We start from the raw sequence: 22,669 nt of genomic DNA, 5'->3' as shown, positions 1-22,669 counted from the left end.
TGTTCAAAGAGGGGGTAGGTCTTGAACCTTGATGACTAGTCAAAGACTCATTCAACATACAGCAGTACATCTTAACGTCATTCACTCTCATCTCCATCTAATGATTATAAGGCATGATGATTCTGAAGGGTGAAAGACAAATATAAGATGGAAACTGAAATAGCTCTCTGAATGAGAAGCCTCTAGAAAAGTGGTTACCTTAGTCTCAGGGTCTTTCTTTTCGTCTCTAACCTTAAAAGTTATAGCCTCAGCTTTGCCAGGAGACTTTATGATCTATTACATTTGTAACTCCTAGAGAAGGAGAAGGGATATGATTAATGGGGGCCAACACAAAGCATCCAATTCCCCTTTCCCAAATCACAGGGCAGACGAGCTTTGTTCGTGAATCGACAACTTACAACGTATTATTTAGCACAGTGAATTAGGATCTCTTAAATAGGTGTGAAACAGAGGTACGTATAGTCACTAGAACAGGAGCTGATGAGGGTGTGGCTGGCCCAACTTAAGAGACCAAAATACAGCAGGATGCTGGCTCCAGTAAGCCTCGGGAGCGGGCATCTACCCTGAGCTGTCAAATGAAGGTTTTTCAGCTGATTTGTTTATGTGACAGCTTGCCTGTTAACAGAAAAATATTGATTCCTCTGGCTTAGCAACGAGGCTCTTAAAACATTTCATCCCTAAACTCATAAATTGGTAATAAAAAAAATTAAGCTTTCCCGAGGAGTTTGCTTGGCCTCAAATGTTTGATTGGACAAGGCACAGATATTTTTCCTGATACTGCAGTTAAGAGCCAGACTTTCTGCTTTCTCTGGTTTGACTTATTGGATAAGCCTTTTGAAAAATGGAACTTGTACTTTGTTTTATTTGAACCTCAATGATGATATACATCTCAGCAGTAAATTTTTAAATAGCTGCGTTATATATGCTGAATAAATGATGAACCCAATTGTGCTTTCAGTCATCCTCATAGAGCATCTGGAAGGTAATCAGGGTCAAGATTGAGAGACAGAAGGATAGGGACCGAGAAAGATTTAATATATGTCATGTTTCTGACAAGTGAGGAACTGTTGATTGATGCCAAACTGTTGATTGATGCCAAACCCAAAACCATCATATATGGTAAAATCACTGGGGACACACTCCCCACACACCAAGAAGGGTCTTTTGAAATTGGTGTCTAAGTAAACATCATCAACACATAACAAAGTTGATAAGTTATAGGCACAGATCAGAACAGTGGCTCGTGTTGTAGACTGTTTCCAAAGCCCGTGCTTTGCAGTGTCTCAGTTCAGTATCATCAGAGTCCTTTCCTGTAGTTATGATCCTTTTGCTTTTTAGTTTTCAACAGCTTTGTTGAGGCATAATTGACATACAATAGGCTGCACATATTTTGAAGTATATACTTTTCTTTTTTAAAAATTAAAAAAAAATGTTTACTTATTTTTGACAGAGAGACAGAGTGCGAGCAGAGGAGGGGCAGAGAGAGAGGGAGGAGACACAGAATTGGAAGCAGGCTCCAAGCTCTTAGCTGTCAGCACAGAGCCCGATGTGGGGCTCGTACCCATGAACCGTGAGATCATGACCTGAGTCGAAGTCAGACGCTTAACCAACTGGGCCACCCAGGTGCCCCGAAGTGTATACTTTTCTAAGTTTTGCCATATGCATACACCCATGAAACCATTATCACAATAAGATGGTGAACTTATGTATCACCCTCCAAGGTTTCCTGGTTCCCCTTTATCATCTCTTGCCCACCCCTCTCTCCCAAGGAACCTAGGGGCAGATTAGTATCTGCTTTCTGTTACTATAGATGAGTTTGCACATTCTCAAATTTTCTGTGAATAGAATCACACACTCTGCACTCATTTTTGTTGCTGTTGGGGTTCTTTCAGTCGGCATGATTATTTTGAGTTTCATCCATATGGCTGCATAAATCAAAGTTCATTCCTTTTAATTGTTGAGTAGCATCCCGTTGTATGGATGTATCACCAGGTTACATTCACCTGCTGAGGACCCTGGGGTTGCTTCCAGTTTGGGGTTATTAGAAATAAAGTTGCTGTGAACATTAATGCACAAGTCTTTATATGAATATGTGCTTTCTTTTCTTTTGGGTAAATGCTTCCACGTGAATTGCTTGGATCATATAGTAGGTATATGTTTAATTTCTTGAGAAACTACAAAGCTGTTTTTCAACTTGTTCATATCATTTATATTCTCAGCAGCAGCATAAGAAAGTTTCCGTTCCCTCTATTCACACCAAATCTTGGTATGGTCAGTCTTTATCATTTCAGTTTAATTTTAATTTAATGTAATGGATGCATAGCGGCATCTTACCGCGGTTTTAATTTGCATTTCCTTACTGACTAATTATGTTAAACATCTTTTCCTGTGCTTATTTGCCATCAGTATACATTTGGTGAAGTGTCTCTTAAAATCTTTTGCTCATTTTTTTATTGGGTGCTTTGTTTTGTTATTACTGAGTTTTGGGAGTTTTTTGGTTTTTTTTTTAATATATTCTGAACGCAAGTCCTGCATGAGACATGTGCTTTGCAAATATTTTCTCCCAGTCCTTAGTTTGTCTTTTCATTCTCTTAACAGTGTCTTTTGAAGAACAGATGTTTTTGACTTTGTTGAAGTCCAATTTATCAATTTTTTAAATAGATCATACTTTTGATATGGTATATAAGAAATCTTTGTATTATCCAAGATCACAAAGATTTTCTCCTGTGTTTTCTTATAGAAGTTTTTAGTTTTAGTTTTTAAATTTAAGTCTAGGATCCATACTGAGTTAAATTTTGTATACGGCGTGAGATATGGACTGAAGCACTTTTTTGAGAGCACACAGATTTTCAATTATTCCAGCACTGTTTGTTGAAAAGATTATCTTTCTCCACTGAATTTACCGTTATACCTTTGTTTAAAATCAGTTTTCCATATATGTGTGAGTCCATTTTTGAACTCTCTGTTATGTTTTATTGACCTATTTGTCTATCTTGGTGTAATCGTATATTGTCTTGATTACTATATATTTAATATTGTCTTGATTACTACAGCTTTAAAATAAGTCTTGAAATCAGGTAGTATCTGTCCTCAAAAATTATTGTTCTTCAAAGTTGTTTTGGCCATCCTAGGTCTTTTGCATTTCCATATGAATTTTAGAATTTGATTTTCATTTCCTACAAAAAAAAATCTTGTTGAGAACTTGATTGGGATTACATTAACTCAATACATCAATTAAGGAGGATTCATACCTTAATTATATCAAATCTTCTGACCCATGAACAAGGTGTACCTCTCCCTTTATTTAGGTCTTGTTCCCTCAGCAGTGTTTTCTAATCTTTGGTGTACAAGTCTTTCTTGTCTTTTGTCAGGTTTATCCCTGAGTATTTCATATATTTGATGCTATTTTATTTTTTTAAGTTTATTTTTTAAAATTTATTTTGAGAGAGTGAGAGACGAACAAGGAGGGGCACAGAGAGAGGGAAAGAGAGAGAATCCCAAGCAGGCTCCACACTCTCAGTGCAGACCCCAGTGCGGGGCTTGAACTCAGGAACCACAAGATCATGACCTGAGCCAAAATCAAGAGTCCAATGCTTAACTGACTGAGCCACCTGGGTGCCCTTCTTTGATGTGATGCTATTTTAAATGTTACTGCTTCGTTCTGTTTCTGATTGTTGCGGGTATTTAGCCATACGCTTGATTTTCATATATTGATTTTGTGTCCTGCAATTTCGCTAAACTTGTGTTTTAGTTCTAGCAGCGTTTTTTGTTTTGTTTTGTTTTGTTTTTTGGTAGATATAATCAGATTTTTTACATAGATGATCATGCTGTCTAAGAATAAAGAGAGTTTCACACCTTCCTTTCCGATCTGAATACCTTTTATTTGTTTTCCTCATTGGATTGTACCGACTAGAACTCCAGTCCAGTGTTGAATAGAAGCAGTGAGAGCAAACATCCTTGTCTTGTTGCTAATCTCAGGGGGAAAGCATTTCATCTTTCACTATCAAGTATCATGTTAGTAGATTTTTTGTACATGCTTATGTTCATTTTCTGTTGCTCATAAATGCATTACCCCAAAACTTAGCAACTGAGAGCAGCAGTTATTATCTCACAATTTCCGTGAGTCAGGAATCCAGACATGGCATAGCTGGATGCGTCTGCCTTCAGGTTTCTCACAAGACTGTGATCAAGGCATTATCTGTGACTGTCGTGTCATCCAAAGTCTGAGTTCAGGGAAGATCCACTTCCAAGCTTACTCATGTGGTTGTTGGCAGGATTCATTTGACTGTGGGTGTCAGTTCCTCTTTAGCTCTTGACCTGGGGACTCCAACCCTTTGCCACATGGGGCTTTCTGTAGGCAGCTCAGCTTCTCTCAGAACAAGTCAACGAGAGAGCGTGAGAGGGCCAGCAAGAGGAAAGTCACATTCATTTTGTCAACTAATCTCAGAAGGGCCATCTTATCACTTTTGCAGATTTCTGTTTGTAAAAAAGTGAGTCATCGTTAGGTCTGGCCCACACTTAGGGGAAGGGCTTATATAGGGGGCAGGCAGCATCAGAAGCCATCTTATAGTCAGCCTACTACAATGCCCTCTGTCAAGTTGAAGAAGTTACCTTCAGTTGTTAGTTTGCTGAGAGTTTTTATCAAAAACGGACGTTGGATTATGTCAAGTGAATTGTACTTCGTGTGGTTTCTTTCTTAGTTTGTCTCATCTGGTGACTTTTTAAGGCTTGTTTACACTGATTGGATTTTCAGATGTTAAACCAAAACTGAATTCCTGAGATAAACATCACTTGCTCATGATGTATTACCTTTTTTACATATTGTTTGCTTCTACTTGACAAAACTTTGTTTATAGTTCTTATACCTATGTTAGTGCAGTATAAGAAATACTGGTCTGTAGGTTTTTGTTTGTTTGTTTTCTCATAATGTGTTTGCCTGGCTTTGGTGAGAGGGTGGTAGTGTTGGCCTCATAGAACCAGTTGGAAAGTAGTCCCTCCCCTTTGGTTTTTGGGAAGAGTTTGTGTAATACTGGCATTATTTCTTCTTTATGTATTTGGTAGAATTTATCAGTGAAGCTATTTGGGCCTAGCAATGACTTTGTGGGAAAGTTTTTAACTACAAATTCAATTTTCTAGTAGATGTAAGTCTACTCATATTATCTATGTCTTTTTAAGTAAGCTTGGTAGTTTGTGTCTTTCAAGGAGTCTGTCCATTTCATATAAATTGTCAAATTTATTAGCATCAAGTTGTCCGTAACATTTCCTTCTTACCCTTCTAATGTATGTGGGATTTGTAATGTCACCTCTCTCATTCCCGATATTGCTAATTTGTGCATTGTCTCTCTTTTTCTGGTGAGACGTTTATCAATTTTGTTGTTTTATTTTGCAAATAAAGAATTATTGGTTTCATTGATTTACTTTTTTGTTTGTTTTCTATTTCGTTGATTTCAGCTTGACTCCCGTTAACTCCTTTCTTCTGCTTACTGTGCTTTTATTTTGTAATTTCTTTGGGTAGAAGTTTAGGTCTTTGATTGAGACTATCTTTTCTAATCTAAGCTATTAGTGCTATAAATTTCTTCCTGGGCACTGCTGTCTCAGCAGCCCATGCTTTTTGAATTTCATTTTTGTTTAGTACAAAATACTTTGTAATTTCTCTTTTGACTTCTTCTTCGATCCATGGGTTATTTAAAAGTGTCCTATGTTACTTAGTTTCAAAATACCTGGGGATTTTACAAATATCTCTGTCATTGATTTTTAATTTCATTTAGAGAAATCTAATGAATTTAGAGAATCTAATTTGTTAGAGAATCTAATTTGTATAACTTACATACTTTTAAAATTATTGACACTTGTGTTATGGTCCAGAATATGGTGTATCTTGATAAATGTTTCTTGTGTACTTGAAAGGCAAATGGTTTGATGTTCTTATTGAGTGGGTTGTTCTATTAATGTCAATCAGGTAAAGTTATTTGAGTCTTCTACATCCTTGTTTATTTTCCATCTACTTTTATCAATTATTGAGAGGGTAGCATTAAAATCAACTATAATTGTGTATTTGTCTATTTCTCCTTACAGCTCTATCAGATTTTGCTACATGTATTTTAAAACTGTTTTATTAGGTTAATAAATGATTATGATTGTTATGTCCTTCTGATGCAGTAATCCTGTCTTCATTATGAAATAGCCTTTTCTATCCCTGATAATATCCCTTCCTCCAAAATCTATTTTGTTATTAATATAGCTACCAAAGCTTTCTTTTGACGAATGTTAGTGCGATTATCTTTCATTATTCTTTTACTTTTAACCTATTGGTATTATAATATTTAAATTGTATTTCTTTTGGTAGCATATAAGTGGGTCTTGTTTTCTTTGTCAATCTGATAACCTGCATTTTAACTGGATTGTTAGATCATTTACGTTTAATGAGAGTATTGACATTCTTTGGTTTACATCGATCATCTTGCTATTTGTTTTCTATTTGCCCCACCTGTTCTTTCTTCCTATTTTCCCTCTTTTTCTGCCTTCTTTGTATCGAGTGTTCTTAAACTTTGTTTTATATCCTTTGTTGACTTATTAGCTATACCTTTGTTTTATTGTACTAGTAGTTGCTTTAGGGTTTATAATGCATCTTTCACCCCTCGTAGTCTACCTTCAGGTGATGCTATATCACTTCACACTTAGTATAAAAATCTTACAATAGCATAGTTCTATTTCTCCCCTCCCAGCTTGTATGTTATGGTTGTCATACATTTTATTTATGCATATGTTTAAAACTCTATTATACACTGGGGTTTTAAATTTTGTTGTTGTTGTTTTTTAAGCAATTATCTTTTCAAGACTTAAATCATAAATAACATTCTTTTTTAAAAAAATGTTTATTTATTTTAGAGAGGGGGTGGAGAGCACACGTGTGTACATGAGCAGGAGCAGGGCAGAGAGAGAGAGGGATACAGAGAATCCCAAGCGGGCTCCTTGATGCTCTAACCCATGAACTGTGAGATCATGACCTAAGCCAAAATCAAGAGCTGAACACTTAACCAACTGTTAAGTTGGCGCTCCTCATAAATTAAATTCTTACAGATTTACCCAGGTAGTTACCATTTCCAGTGCTTTTCAGTCCTTTATATAGATCCACATTTCTTTCTGGTATCATTTTCTTTCTGCCTGAAGACTTCCTTTAGTATTTCTTGTACTGATGGTGTGGTGGTGATTAAATCTTTCAATGTTATATCTTAAAAAGTTGTTATTTTGCCTTCATTTTTGAAATAGTTCTGACTAAACATAGAATTGTAGGTTGGCAATTGTTGGGATGAGCACTGGGCATTGTATGTAAGTGATGAATCACTGAATTCTACTCCTGATACCAATGTTGTACTGTATATTAACAAAAATTTAAATAAAAAATGGTAGGTTGACAGGTTCTTTTTAGTGTTTTAAAGATGTTTTCTCGCTGTCTTTGAATTTATATTTTTTATGACAAGAAATATGATGTCATCCTTACATTTATTCCTCTGTACATAATATGCTGTATTCTCTCTTTATCATTGACTTTGATCAATTTGATTATAATGCAGTTTGGAATAGTTTCCTTGTTGTTTTGTGTGTGGTTGGGGTTCACTGAGATTCTTGGATCTCTGGCTTTAAAGTTTTCACCACATTTGGAAAACTTATACCTATTGTTTCTTCAAGATTTTTTTTCTGTCCTCCCCATCTCCTTCATGGATTCCAATTACATATCCCTTGTGTTGCTTGAAGTTGTCCCATGGCCCATTAATGCTCTTTTCTTTCCTCCCTTCCTTCCTTTCTTTTTTTTCTTCTTCCTTTTTTCTGTCATTCTTTCTTTCCCTTTTTTTTGAGTCTTTTTTCTGTATGTTTTTCATTTTGATAATTTCTACTGCTATGTCCTAATATTCACTGGTCTTTACTCCTGCTATTTCTAACTTCTTGTTAATACCATTTAGTATTTTTGTTTGTTTGTTTACTTTTTTTTTCCTCTCAGACATGATAGTTTTCTGGTACTTTGAGTGTTTTCTCAGACATGGAAGTTTGATCTTCTAAAAATTTTCATGTTTCTACATATAGAATACAGTAATGATAACTATTTTAGAGTTTTTTCCTGATAATTCTAACATCTATGCCAACTCTGGGTTGTATTTGGTTGATTGATTGAGTGATTGATTAGTCTTCTCACTATGGGTCTTATTTTCCAGTTTTTGTTTGTTTGTTTTCTTGCCTTGCAATCTTTGATTTGATGCCAGCCATTGTGAATTTTAACTTGTTGGGTTCTGGATATTTTTATATTCCTATAAATATTCTTGAGTTTTTTTTTCAGGGATGTAGTTACATTATTTGAAAACAGTTCAGTCATTTCAGATAGTGTTTTATAATTTCTTACTTAAATCTAGGGCTAATTATTCCCTACTAGTAAGGCAAGAACTTCCTGTGTACTCTACCCAATGCTGCATGAATAGTGACTTTTCCCAGCCTGGCTGGTGATAACATATTATCCTGGCTCAGTGTGAGTGTTAGGCACAGTTTTCTCTGATTCTCCCTGATGGTTCATTCCCCATCCTCAGCTGGTTTATTCACACACATGGTTTGATCAATATCCTCCTAAGTAGTTGAGTGGAACTCTTTACAGATCTTTACAGAACCCTCTCTTTGTTCACCTCTCTCCTCTCTGGTACTCAGACCAGCTATTACTAGTTGCCTTGGTCCCCCAGACTCTCAGATTTCTCTCCCCAACTCAGGGAGACCATGAAACTCTGCCTAGTATTCCCCTTTCTGCACCACAACCTGGAAACACAAACAGTAAGATGGGGTAATCATAAGTTTCATCTCATATCTTTCCTTATATCAAGGATCATTGTTCACTGTCTGATTTTCAGTGACTTGAACACTGTTCTTTCAAATATTTTGTCTGTCTTCTGTGGTTGTTTCAGGCAGGAATATAAATATGGTCCCTCTTGCTCTACCCTGGCTAGAAGTGGAAATATGATCATGCAATTAAAAAAAAATTGGGGGGCACCTGGGTGGCTCAGTTGGTTAAGCATCCGACTTCGGCTCAGGTCATGATCTCCCAGTTCGTGGGTTTGAGCCCCGTGTTGGGCTCTGCGTTGACAGCTCAGAACCTGGACCCTGCTTTGGATTCTGTGTCTCCTTCTCTCTCTGTTCCTTCCCTGTTCATGCTCTGTCACTCTCTCTCTCAAAAATGAATAAAGATGAAAAATATTAAAAACTTTTTTTAAGTTTATTTATTTATTTTGAGAGAGACAGAGAGAGAGAGAGAGAGAGAGAGAGAGAACATGAGTGGGGTTAGGGGCAGAGAGAGAGGGAGAGAGAATTCCAATCAGGCTCCATGCTGACACAGAGCAGAGCCCAAGGCAGGCCTAGAACTCACAAAGTGTGGGATCATAACCTGAACCAAAGTCAAGAGTTGGATGCCTAACCGAGCCACCCAGGTGCTCCAATTATTCCATTTTAAAATGAGCTCAAGAGGGCTTAGTGCTGTGGTAAGTGGTAGAGCTAGAATTTATGCCCCATTCTCTTGACTCCTGCTTCAAAAGCATCATCTTAGAAATATCTGTATAGCTGGAGAAACTGCAGGGCTTTCCCCTTCCCCTCCCCAGCTTATGGCTTTTAATAATTGCTCATTTTATGTTTAATCCTTAGTTTTTGTTGGTTTGTTGTCATTTTTGTATGTTTCTTTGTTTGTCTTTAGGAGTACAGGTGAGCAGCTACTGGGGACTGTTGATCTACTCTCCATCTCTCTTTTCAGGGAGAATAATGTCCTCCCTGCTCTGTAGAGCTCTGTAGAGCTCCATTCTCTAAAGCCTGGTGTTTGTTGTGAATCAGCAGAGAACCTTTCTCTTTGTGTTTGAACCTTGTGTAGATGCTCATTCAGCTTCTGTTCTTATTTCTTAGGCTCACTGATACATCATATCCTTGCCTAGTTCAGAACCTTTGTTTGTCTCTTCCTCTGGTAGAACACTCTTCTGTCATTCTTTCCTTTAAATTCTATCCCTCATTTCAACCCCATCCCAAGTTTTGTTTCTACTAGGAAACCTTCCCCACTTATGCAATTTCTACCTCTATGAAATCATGCTAGGTTTGTTTGGACGAGATGCTCCCAAAGCCCCTTCCAGCTCTGAAACGAATTTTGTGGGGGTTAATATTACTCTCCCCCCATTCTAAATTACACCATTTGGCAAAAGTTGACTCTGAATTATATTCTAAATTTGTTCCATATATCCTCTGCACTCTGTCTGGCAAGGTGCCAATCAATAAGTTCCAAATAAATGTGGTTGAAAGGAGGGATGAATGGCATTTCTTCCCTGGTCATGCAATGTATGGGTTCTTTTGTCTTTTTTTAACCAGAAAATACATTTCCTGAGGGCAGAGCTAATGTATTTTGCTTATTTGACATTACCTATAAGACCTACCCTATGCTAGAGGCATTGCTGAGTGTTTGCAAGGATTCTGATTCCAAGAAATCACTGGCAACCTGATTGCCCAGAATCATGGTACCAGGCTCAGGTGATAATATAGTCCCCAAGTAAATATATGTTGAATGAACAATGAGATGGCTCTGGAATAGAGAGTTTAGCAAGACCTTCATGCTTACACAGAGAAACAAAGGTGCAGATAGTGCAGACACACTCAAATTTTATTGTTTGTTTGATACATCTGCTGCTTTGAGGCTTATACTTAATGTGAGTCTGTTGAATGATTTACAGGTATCCTCATGCACCGAGATGAAGGGCTTTATTATAAATCTCCCTCCTTGTGCTGTAGGATACTGTGCATTTTTCAATGCTGTAAACATAAATAGAAAAGTGTTTTCTCTGTGACAAGGACAAATGTCACTTGGCAAAGCTCTTAAAGATGCAGACTTTTGAATTTGAGTTCTCATTATTACCGTGTCCTGATTCAAGAAGTAAGTATAAAAGATGCTTTATACTTATAAATTTTATTCCACAAACCTTTGTAATAAGGAAAAAAACAATAAACGTTATCATATAAAAGCAATACATGGAGAAAATAGTGTTAAGCAAAAATAAGAAAATGAAATCCATTTCTATCTCCAACATAGATAACCACTGATAACATTTTAGAGCATATTCTCTCAGTCTTTTTATACACATATTTAATTCAAAAATGTAATTGTGGTGAACATATTATTTTTGCATGCTTTTTCATTTAGTGACATGGAGACTATTCAGTATATATTCATAAAAATTCTCCAGATTCTCATTTCTCACTGCTATTTAGCACTTCCATGTATGGATCTACTATAACTTATTTATCCAGACCCCTAATCTGGGTCATGTTTGTCATTTTCAGTATTTTTGCTGTCATGAAATCAGAAGAATAAGAGTCTTTGCAACTAAAGCTTTGTGTACATCCCAGATTCTTTCCTTAAAATAATTCCCTAAAAGTGGAATTCTTGGGTCAAGAAGTATGCGAAATTCAAAGGCTTTTGACACCAAAACTACCTTTGTTCTGGGGCGTCTGGGTGGCTTAGTCGGTTAAGCATCTGACTTCGGCTCAGGTCATGATCTCACGGTTCATGAGTTCGAGTTGTGAGTTCGAGTTGTGTGTCTGTGCTGTCAGCCCAGAGCCTGGAGCCTGCTTGGGATTCTGTGTCTCCCTCTCTTTCTGCCCCTCTCCCACTCACACTCTGCCTCTCTCTCTCAAAAATAAGTAAACATTAAAAATTTTTAATAATAAAAAAACTACCTTCAATCTAATTTAATCTCCTAACAATGCATGAAGCACTTTTTCAATGTGATATCATTTGTACTTATAACCTTTATGTAAGAAAAATTTAAGGCATCCATATTTAATAGTTGAGGAAATCAAGGTGCCGATTTCTAGAGAATCAAGGGCATAGAGGATTAACACCAGAGCTATGAGCCTGCTTTCTCTATTCCTTACACTACTGGAACAGTATCCATTGCATCGATACAAGTGGTGTTTGGAAAAGCTGAGTCTGGTAGCTTCTCTTATCAAAATCAAGATTTATTAGTCAAACAGTTATTGAAAACAAAGACTACAAAGCCTATGATGGTAATAAGATGAGTCATACCTTTAGACCATCAGGAGTCATTTGCCATCAGGAGGCAGCAGAAAGTCACTTTCCATCTCCCCAAGAATGAAGTGTGGTTTTCCTGAGAAGATAGTCTCTCTCTCTCTCTCTCTCCCCTTGTTAGACAGGAAGTAGGATTTATTGGTGGGCATGAATAAGAAGGGGGCAATGCTGAGGTTCTCATGAATACAGAGCCCACCATTTGTCCAGAGGGACCTGATCAGGGATGTATTTGACCCCACAGCCATCTGAGATGAGCCACTTTTCACCACCATGCCTTCAAATTCATCCACATTATAGTTAGTAAAGCCCCACTTCTTGGATATGTGGATCTTCTGGTGGCCAGGGAACTTGATCTTGGATCCGTAAGACCTCAATCACATGCTCCTTGTTCTACTGCTTAGTATAGATGGACATGATGATGTGGCCAATGTAGACCCTAGCCACTGTGCCCTGCGGTCTTCCAAAGGCACCCCACATAGCTGTCCGGAGCCTGTCAGCTCTGTCCAGCACAGGACAACATCTTGTGATAAGGATGACGTGGAAGGCGTGAAGCTGCACTCAGAAGTGAAAAACCCTCTTTGTCACAGATTTGCACTCCATACTTGTGCACGCAGATACAGGCATCTTCCAGGGCTTCAGAAGAGAGCTGCTCATTCATCTGACACCATGTGGCCGCATCGTGGGAACTCATCCACTTTTGCCTTCTTCCACTCCAGGTCACAGATGTAGATCTTGGCCTCAGAGACACCTCTGCAGAGGCAAGGCTTTGGATACGGGTTGTTCTTAGAATAGCGGTTACACTGGGCAGCCTGTGGCCCATTGCAACACCAGGATGTTCAGTGGTGTGGAGGGAAAAGAGAAGATAGTCTATTTTCTACTTTGCTACCTGTTGCATAATCACAAGCTACAGAACTTTGCTTTGTATCCAAACTGAAATTTATGAAATTAGGACTTCCAGTTCAAATTAAGATTGAAAATAAGTTCTGTATATTTATTTTTTTAAGTTTATTTATTTTGAGAGAGAGAGAGCCAGCATGGGTGGAGGAGGGGCAGAGAGAGAGGGAGAGAGAGAATCCCAAGCAGGCTTCATGTTTGGCATGGAGCCAGATGTGGGGCTGGATCCCACAAACTATGAGATTACAACCTGAGCCAAAGTCAAGAGTCAGATATTCAACTGACTGAGCCACCCAGGCACTTTAAGTTTTGTGTATTTCTTCATAAAACCTCAGCTCTTCTTACAACTTTTTTTTTAACTTATATTATAAGGGATTATCTCACTGTATGCTTTGAGCTACACTTAAAGTGGATTTCCTAAGAGATATATTTTTTTAAGTAGGCTCCATGCCAAATGTGGGGCTGGAACTCACAACCTCGAGATCAAGAGTTGCATGCTCCATGGACTAAACCACCCAGGCACTCTTGGATTTTATTTTTAAAACAAGATTCTGGGAGGAAGGGGTGGGGGAAGAAAAAAAGAGAGAAGAAAAAAACATAGAAGACTCTTAAAGATAGAAAACAGAGTTGATGGAGGGAGGTGGGTGGGGGATGGGCTAGATGGGTGATGGGTACTAAGGAAGGCACTTGTTATGATGAGCACTGGGTGTTGTATGGAAGTGATGAATCACTGAATTCTACTCCTGAAACCAATATTGCACCATATGTTAACTAACTAGAATTTAAATAAAAATTTGAAAACAAGACAAGACTCTAACTCCAATATAACTTGTCACTCTTGATCTAGTTAATTTTGTGATCTTTAATTTTCCAGGATGCTACTGTGAAAGAAAAACAAACAAAGACATAGCCAGATGTAGTTCTTCACTGCCAAACAATACCATAATTCTCTCAAACCTAGGAGACATTTCCTTAGCCTGGGATGTGCTTTTCAACTTGTAGGCCTCCTATTTCAAAGTACATTGATTGTAAAAATGGCACAACTGGACATGCCCCTCTGGATCCATGGCCTTTGCAACCTGACTTTGAAACTTCTCCCTTCAAAGGTGAAGTTTCTATCCCCATCCCATGAAACTGGCCTAGCCCTGTGACTTGGTTTGCCAATACAATGCAGTGCTGTTTCAGTTCCAAGCCTAGGTCTTATAAGGTCTTGTGTACTTCTCCTTGCTCTCTTGGACCCTGATGATCTGTGTGAACAATGCCAGACCAGCCTTTGGGGACGTGAGCAATCACAAGGAGGAGAGCCATCTCAAGCAAGGCCCGCACAGACCAGCCAGTGCCTAGCTGATCCGCCAACTAACTACTGACACATGAGTGTTTCCAGATGCGATCATCTTAGCCTGGCCCAGACCAGAAGAACCACCCAGCTGATCCACAGATCCATGACCTCTGGTTTTATTTTCGGGGTGGGGGGAAGAGAGAAAAATTTGTTATGCAGCATTATTTATGACAATAGATAGCTGATACTTTGGGTCTAAAGCAACTGAGCCAATAATGAGTATGTACCATTCCCCTGCCTAGGATTCAGAATGAAATAAGTCTGGGAGAGAAAAGATTTTGTTTCTGATTTGGCAGGTTTTGTAGATATAGATCAATGAAGATGTCTGGCTGTATTTATACACACTGATGATTTACCTCCTGATAGTCTTTCTGATTCCCACTAGTAATGGTTAAGACTCAGTTCAAAAATATTTCACCGGCCTGGTGTCCAGCTACTCCCAATCATATGTCAGGACCACATTAAACCATTCCTTGCTCCCCAAACACACGTCAAACACAGTAACACTGGCATGCCTTCACTTAAACCCGATAATCCTTCCTTCCTTCCCTCTTCATCAAAATATTTTGGGTAGTCTATGAAGCAGTTGATTTCCTTAAAGTTTCTCTCCTCTGTGAAACATTCTTAATCACAGGCCTTCATCCTCCAGTATAATTTTTTTTCTTTCTTCTCTGTTTATTTTAATACTTATTTTATAATGCTTGCTTCAGTTTGACTTATGGAGAAAGATCTAAAATTCTGCCAGTATTAGCCAATCTAAAAGGCTAAGAAAAAATAAAGTAAGTTTCAGATAGTGTTTTAGGTATCTTCTTATAGAATGTGGTTATTATTTTCTGCCTTAAGGAAAAAAAAAAGAAGCAAAAGTCATTTTAGCCGTGTTTAGAGTTCAGAAAGCAATGGTATTTTGGCTTAAAATATACCGTGGAATCAGAATTAACTTTCTACAGGTCATTATACCATAGCCAAATCATTGTTCGTATTTTTCCTATTGAATTATTATTATTTTTTTTAAGAAGTAAAATGGAGCAGACCTCTACTCCAGAGAGAGGAACAGGAAAGAGAGAGAAAGAAGAAAGACCTGGCCCGGTTCAGGTCGAGAGGAGGAATCGGTGGAGAATCTCATCAGTGTTCTGAACGCTACAGCCAGAATTCATCCATCTTGTTAAGGTAAGTAAACTCAAGCCCCGGACTCCCCCTCATGTAAGACGAGCACAGCTAAGCTTTCATCTCACATAACACTTGAATATCTCCTTTCCTATAAACCACTTCCATCCTGAGAGGAAAAGGCTACAGTTTATGAACATTTGTATTGGTCATATTCTACCATATGGCTAACAGGGAAATGTTAGAGGATGGTTGTTTGATGGTGCTTTGTTTGAAACACACATCTAAATAAGTTTGCTTTTTCCTCGTTAAAGAACTTAAAAATTTTTTTTTTAAATATTTATTTTTGAGAGAGACACAGAGTGTGAGTGGAGGAGGGGCAGAGAAAGAGGGAGACACAGAATCTATAGCAGGCTCCAGGCTCTGAGCTGTCAGCACAGGGCCTGACGTGGGGCTCAAACCCACGAACCGTGAGATCATGACTTGAGCTGAAGTCGGATGCTTAACGGACTGAGCCACCCCGGTGCCCCAAGAACTTTTTATAATAATGCTCCATTTAATTGAAACATGTTAGTGAGCTGAGACGTGAAATAGATTTATGAATCAACACGTAAAGCTAGAAGCCATTTTGCAGCATGGAGTCCCGGCCATAAGACACTCCGTTCCACTGGCTAGCATAATGTCTTGCCCATAGAATAAACTCAAAAAGGGTTCTGTCTGCAAAACAAAATGGATACAATTGAGTTACCAGAGTTTTAAGTGGTATTGAATAGAACATCAATAGAAGGAATAAAAAGAAAACTGATTTTATTACAAAGTCATTGTGGATCAATAATACATAATAACACAGACACGAGAAGCAGTCAGTGACAGAAGACATTCAATGATTTATGAGCACATTAAGTTCATGAAATAATAAGCCCATGCTGTTACATACTATCTTTTTCTGAATCAATAGCTATGGAATTGAATAAGAAAGTAGAATGTTTTCAAAAGGTGTAATAATAAGGGCGACAAAGCTGTGCGAAGTTGCTTATCTGGAGGATATCTCCAGTATCTAGCTACATAAGAATAAAAAATTAAAAGGTTTAGCATGGAATAAACCCAGATATGTTCCCCATAGCAAACTTTGTAGACACGTTGGTGGACCACGATTAATCATCGTGTCAACGAATGGTTCTCTGGTTAAGAATCTCTTTTCTAAGATGGAAAATCTTAGATGCTGGGTTCGTGTCCCCCTTTCCACGGGATCATGAAGGAAGCAGTGTGTTAACAGTAATGCAAACACCCAAGCCCCATCCCACTCCAGGATTCTGGCTAGTGTGAGGTGAGGACAAATACATGATGTGGGTATCCAGAGAAATGGCAGCCAATGAAACCTATTTTCTGACCCTCCCGTGAACGATGCCATGTTGTCTCTTTCAGCAACCGAAATAAGTCTGCAAAGGAATCCATTCAAAATCTCAAAATATTCCCTTCCTAAAACAGTCCTTCCTCGGAACAAAGGTTCTCATCATACCTTTTATGCCAATTCCTTTCGAGAGTCATTTTCTCTCTGTCTCTGTCTCCCTCTCTCACCCACCCACACACACCTCCCCACCCACACACACATACACACACGCACACAGCACAAACATCAGTCTCACAAACTCATATGCCAGAAATGGAGATCTCCAAGGTCAAACATGAAGCATGATTTTAAAACGCTTTGCTAGCTTATTCCAAAACACAAAATGGAGATTCTAAGCCATGGAAACCTTTATCTGGGTCTTTATTTGAGTGTGTCTTTTCTAGTTATGTTTCTCTGTTTATGTGGGTTTACTGGTGTCCTCCTGTACCTTCTGTTAGTGCATCCAAAGCCTCTCCCAACCCACCTCTCTCTCTTTCTCTCTCTCTAATCCTCTTTTTTACTTATTCCAGTAACTATGGACAAGAGAGAATGGAGATGCATATATATTTTATTTGTTCTATTTATTGAATTTTTTATGTTCCCTCTTCCTTTTGTATAACTCAGAAAAGTCTGATGCTATACATTTCTCTTTTAAAAACAATAAAAATCCAATTAAATTGCCTTTTCTGTATTGATTACCAATGGTTTCTACCTCCCTTGAGCCGCTGATTCTGAAAAGAAGCAAGCTTCACCTTCGTTCTGAACTTATTTTTATGAAGTCAAAGCTTTCCTTTCCAGGAAAAAAAAAGGAGGGAGGGCTCCCAATTTTTTCTTGCAGTCAGAATTTCAGTTGTCCCTGCTTCTGGACTTCAATTCTCAACTCTTCTCTGCTAACAATGAGAATTCATGTTTCTACGTCTCTATAATTTTGTTTATACATCATTGTATATACCCAGCCTAAATTCCAGGCCACCCTTGGCACACTTTACCTCACTCTTTTAAATGAAGGATTCTGCTTAGAAGACATCCTTTTCTTTCTCTTTTCACATTCTCATGTAGCCAAACAATTATCTTGCTTTAGAACCTCATTCACTTCCTGATTTAGGCAGAAAACAGCACGTTCTAAAATTACAGCATCTTGGGGATAGAAGGGATTAGTCAATGTATCTAATTTAACTCAGTTGGCTCCCAGCTGTATTCTCATTGGTTTAAAGGATAAGACAAGAAATAGGGCTCATTAGTTGTTAAACTCTCCAAACATTTATAAAGCAAGCCACTGGCAGACACCAGAGATTCAGAAATGAATATGTGGTTCTTGTCTTCAGGAAGCCCATAATCTAGTGGGTGGAAAGAGAAGTAAACAGTTACTAATGATGGAAATCGTTTGCATGAGAGGGAGATACTGTGGGAGCCAAAAACCCAGGTTGGGGGGGGTGGGCGGGCATTTTTAGGAACGGGATGCCTGACCTGGACCTTGAAGGACAAAGCCTCAGAAATTCTCAAACTCTGGAAAAAGTCTCTGTGTGAGTGCATGATATTCAAAATGCAGTTGCTGTTGAAGAAGTTACTATAGGAATAACTGTAAAAATGTCACCTTTATACTCAAGATAGCACGGCATGGTGTCTGTGTGGTTTATCGGCCAATGGCAGGCTTATTACTTTTAATGCTGTAATTTTCGCAGGGTCACCGTTCTACTTTTCCCTGTTATATGTGTTACATAAAACTGTACTTCTTCATCTCTATTGGAAAAAGCAAAAATGCCTGTAGAGGAAGTTGCTTTTTGATAATGGCATATTTTCCATGAAGAAAATGAAACCCTTGCAAATTCACTTCATTATGCTTGGCTCCCTCCTTCATGGCTGTTGCTTTCATATCAACTCCCTCTTTCCTTCTCCTCTTCCCCATGCCCCTGCTGTTCCCTCCTGTTGCCCTGATATGGTGATCCTGGCCAGACTAGGGGGACCCCTCCCGTGCTCTTGTTAAAGCTAGGACTTGAAGTACAGTTTGATAATTTTCTAATCGTCTTTCGCTACTGGGTATTTCAGCCAAGATAAGTTTGTCTTCATTGAAGACCATTAGAAGGGCCTGGAAAGCTAGGCTGCTTCTGGTGTCATTGTAGGGCAGAGAGCAGGGACTTACTGGGTTGATCAGTGCTGATCAAGACACCTCTGATCCAACCCATTCTATACCTGGAATGTTAAGGAACAGGAGGTCATTCCAGGGGCCAGGAGAAAGAGAAGTATGCCACGGGGCTGGAAGAGGAGTCACAGGAACAGCTGAGTGGAATAGACTAGAAAACTGAGCCTTACTGCTAGAGGGCCATGTTGGCTGCAGTCTGGTTAGGAACAAAGAGACTGATCGAGGTAAGAGAGCAGAAGTGGGCACTAGGGGCGCTTGACAACAGGATGTGCTAACTTGGGCTCTCTGGCACACCTCACATACCCATGCAGGCTGCAAAAGCCAACTCGCTCTAAAGAGTGCCAATTTTGCAGCCTCGCACCCCCCTCACTGCCAGGGCCCTGCCTTGGCCCCCATTCAAGCATAATGAGAAGGTTTCTATAATTATCGCCCCAGCGTTGGCATTTGCACACAGCTGCGTTATCACACACAGATCTGCCCAGTCCCTGAGAAGGAGTTCCAGAACAAGAGGGCTGCTGTGCTTGACGCCACCGCTGCCTTCAGAGCCCTCAGACCTTGCCCTTTCTTCTTTTTTTTCTTTTCTTTCTTTCTTCTTCTTCTTCTTTCTTCTTCTTCTTCTTCTTTTTCTTTTTCTTTCTGAAGGGCTTAATTTGAAAAGAAAAAAAACCAGTGAAACTGTCCAATATCCTAGACTATAGAGCCAACTGTTAGCAGGGCTGAAGGTCGGATGCTGGCAGAGCTATTCTCTCGAACTTGCCATGGCCAGTGCCCCTCTTGTGTCAGCTGCGATGAGAAAAGAACACAAACACTAGAGCCCTGCGTATTCCCAGAGGCTCCGGTATGGACATGTATCCTGCTTTCTAGGCCCAAGGTGGGAGGCTGGGAAAGAAGAGAATGACTTTTCGTTGCCAGTTTTGGAAGAAAGCAAACAGGTTCTCAAACTTAGGTGCCTTCCATCCCACTGTGAAGCATGGGGTCCAGACCAGAAGAGTCTACAAATTTTCAGAATTAGAAAGAGCCATGGATGTTTTTGAGGCCCATTTCACACTCGGTGCAGCTTCCTCATTGGAAATATCCTGAAGCTGTCATCCAAAAAGAAGAATTCTCTCCTTGGCTGCTTCTGGGAACTGGCTGCTCCTTCCCTGGCAAGGGAGCTGGATTTATATCTGAACAGCTCTGATCCTTGGACATTCTTGCTCTCTTCACTCTATAATGGAAAGAGAAAATCATACTAGGTGTCTCCGTAGCTTTAAACCCATCAAGGGGCTCCCATGGCCCTTGGGATCAAGTCCATGTTCACAACAGCTCTGTGTGTTTGGCCCTCCCCACTCTCAGCCTCATCCTTGATAACATCTCCCACCCTCCACCCCCACTCTCACCCTCGGAAGAGACAGATGCTCAATGTACGGTTTCTTTCATTTTCTAGAATGAACCTCTTTCACTCTTATCCCTCCAGCCCTCTCACCTATAAATTCCTCTTCTGGGAACATTCCTCTGTTTTTAAAAAAATATTTTTTTAATTAATTTATTTTGAGAGAGAGGACACGAACAGGTGAAGAGTAGAGAGAAGGAGAGACAGAATCCCAAGTTGGCTCCAGGCCCTCAGTGCCCAGCCTGATGCGGAGCTCAAGCCCACTTAACTGTGAGATCATGACCTGAGCCAAGATCAGGAGTCGGTCGCTCAACAGACTGAACCACCCAGGCGCCCCCCAGGAACACTCCTGCCCAGGTTGGCCTTTCTTTCCCCTGCATCATTTTCTGGGAGGCCTCTCTGACTTCTAACCCTGATGAACTCCCTTTGCCCTGAGCTCTTGAAGCATTTGCTGTGGGGTTAGCACAATGCTTGGCATGTTGTAGAGGCTTACTGAGATTAGTTGAATGAATAAATGAGTACATGAACCCAATCTTCTTGTAACTTCTACTCTTTTGTCTTAATTCCACCCTCTTCCATATGACAGCCCTTGAAATATTCAAAGACCATCATCCTAATCATTCCAGCATCAGCACGAATCTGGTCCCAGCAGGAAACAAATCCCACACTCAGGCAGGGTAATTGAGGACAGTGTGGTAAAAGGGTGTTTACAAAGATGGGCACACCCCAGAGCTAGCAAGAGCAAGATCTTAAACCTGAAGAGTCGAGGGGAAGGAAAGCTTACCTGAGGCCAGAGAGAGTAGTTGAAGCTGGAGGAGAGGACCACCCACCAAGCCAGTAGGAAGGTGGCCAAGCGAGGGAATACGTACCCATCTCACATTCTTCCCAACCTTAATCCACCCCCCCACCCCCCGCCCCATGCTTCTGACTGGTAGATAAAGGGCAAGGAGCCTCCTAAGATACAAGGCCCAATGGAAAAAGGCAGAGAATAAAAGAATGGGGAGAGACAAATAAAAATTATCCACCACAATCATCCAATCCCAACAGCTACCCTAAATCTACTCCCGCCAGACTAAACAGCTTGAGTTGTTTCTGCTATTGCTCAAAGGTCGTGTCTGCTGGACTCCTTATTATCTAAGTCAACGCCATCTGGGCAGGTTCTGGACTGCCATCCATTGCCTGTCCTGAAGCATGTGGCCAGGAATACCACAATGCTCCTGACACCCTCTGAGTAGCACAGCAGCCAGGGTAATAGATACCAATCTCTGCCACTCTGAATGCTACCTTTGTATTAATGCAGGTTTAACACTGTGGTTCCTTGCTTATTGAATGCATTTCAATTGTTTTTTAATTGGGCTTATGATCAATTAAATCCCCCAGGCCTCCTCACACAAACTACTGTGAAATCAAGCTTCCTCCTAAATTGTACTCATGTCATCGATTTCTGTTGTAACCTAACTGCAAGATTTTACATTTATCCCTGTCAGATTTTATCTTATTTACTTCTGTCCATTGTTCCAGATTATTAAATCCTTATTTTGTTATCTAGTGTAGCACCTTTTCCTCTCCGCTTTGAGTCACTAGCTAATTGCATTAGGCCGTTCTCTTTGTTTTCATCTGTATTGATGATGATTTTAAAAAACTTCTTTGTAATGTTTCATTTATTTTTGAGAGAGAGGGAGAGAGAGAGAGAACCAGCAGGAGAAAGGGAGAGAGAGAGGGAAACACAGAATCTGAAGCAGGCTCCAGGCTCCAAGCTGTCAACATAGAGCCCGATGCCGGGCTCAAACTCGCAAACCGTGAGATCATGACCTGAGCCAAAGTCGGGCACTTAACCGACTAGCCACCCAGGCACCCCTGTTGATGACTGAACACAATCCCAGACAGCTGGGCACGGAAGACCTCCTCTGGTGGAGAGACTGAGTAGTATGGTGTGGGAAATAGAACACTATTTCTGCAGTGAGTTGGTGGTATAATGGAAGGCAAAAGATCATGATGAAATAGTTTTGGGGAAAACCCTGGGTTGCACAAATTAAACGAGTTTCTTTCTTAAAGTATCCCTTAGAGCTATTAACATGCTAATGTCTATGGGCTATCTCTGGAATCATATCTTCAAGACTACCACATTGATTTGACTATGGAACACTCACACATGTTTGTGCGTATGTGCATATTTGTACATGTGTGTATTGTGTAGTATTGCACAAGATAGGGTTTCACCAAGTTCAATTTGGGAAACGTTGACTATGGAATGGAACAGACCTGAGTTTCACTCCCAGTTCTACCACTTGCCAGTTTGGAGAAAGATACTTAATCTCTCTAATCCTCCGTTTTCTTAT

General features: G+C 39.6%; 1 pseudogene; it reads right to left on the bottom strand.

The window, feature by feature from the left end:
* Positions 1 to 12,202: 12,202 nt before the first annotated feature.
* LOC122477046 overlaps positions 12,203 to 22,669 on the bottom strand; it is a 57,066-nt pseudogene continuing 46,599 nt past the window's right edge.

This window comes from Prionailurus bengalensis, chromosome X (assembly GCF_016509475.1).
Source record: "Prionailurus bengalensis isolate Pbe53 chromosome X, Fcat_Pben_1.1_paternal_pri, whole genome shotgun sequence".
Lineage (NCBI taxonomy): Eukaryota > Metazoa > Chordata > Mammalia > Carnivora > Felidae > Prionailurus > Prionailurus bengalensis.
The sequence above is the reverse complement of the archived record's forward strand: the minus strand, read 5'-3'. Positions and strand labels throughout refer to the sequence as shown.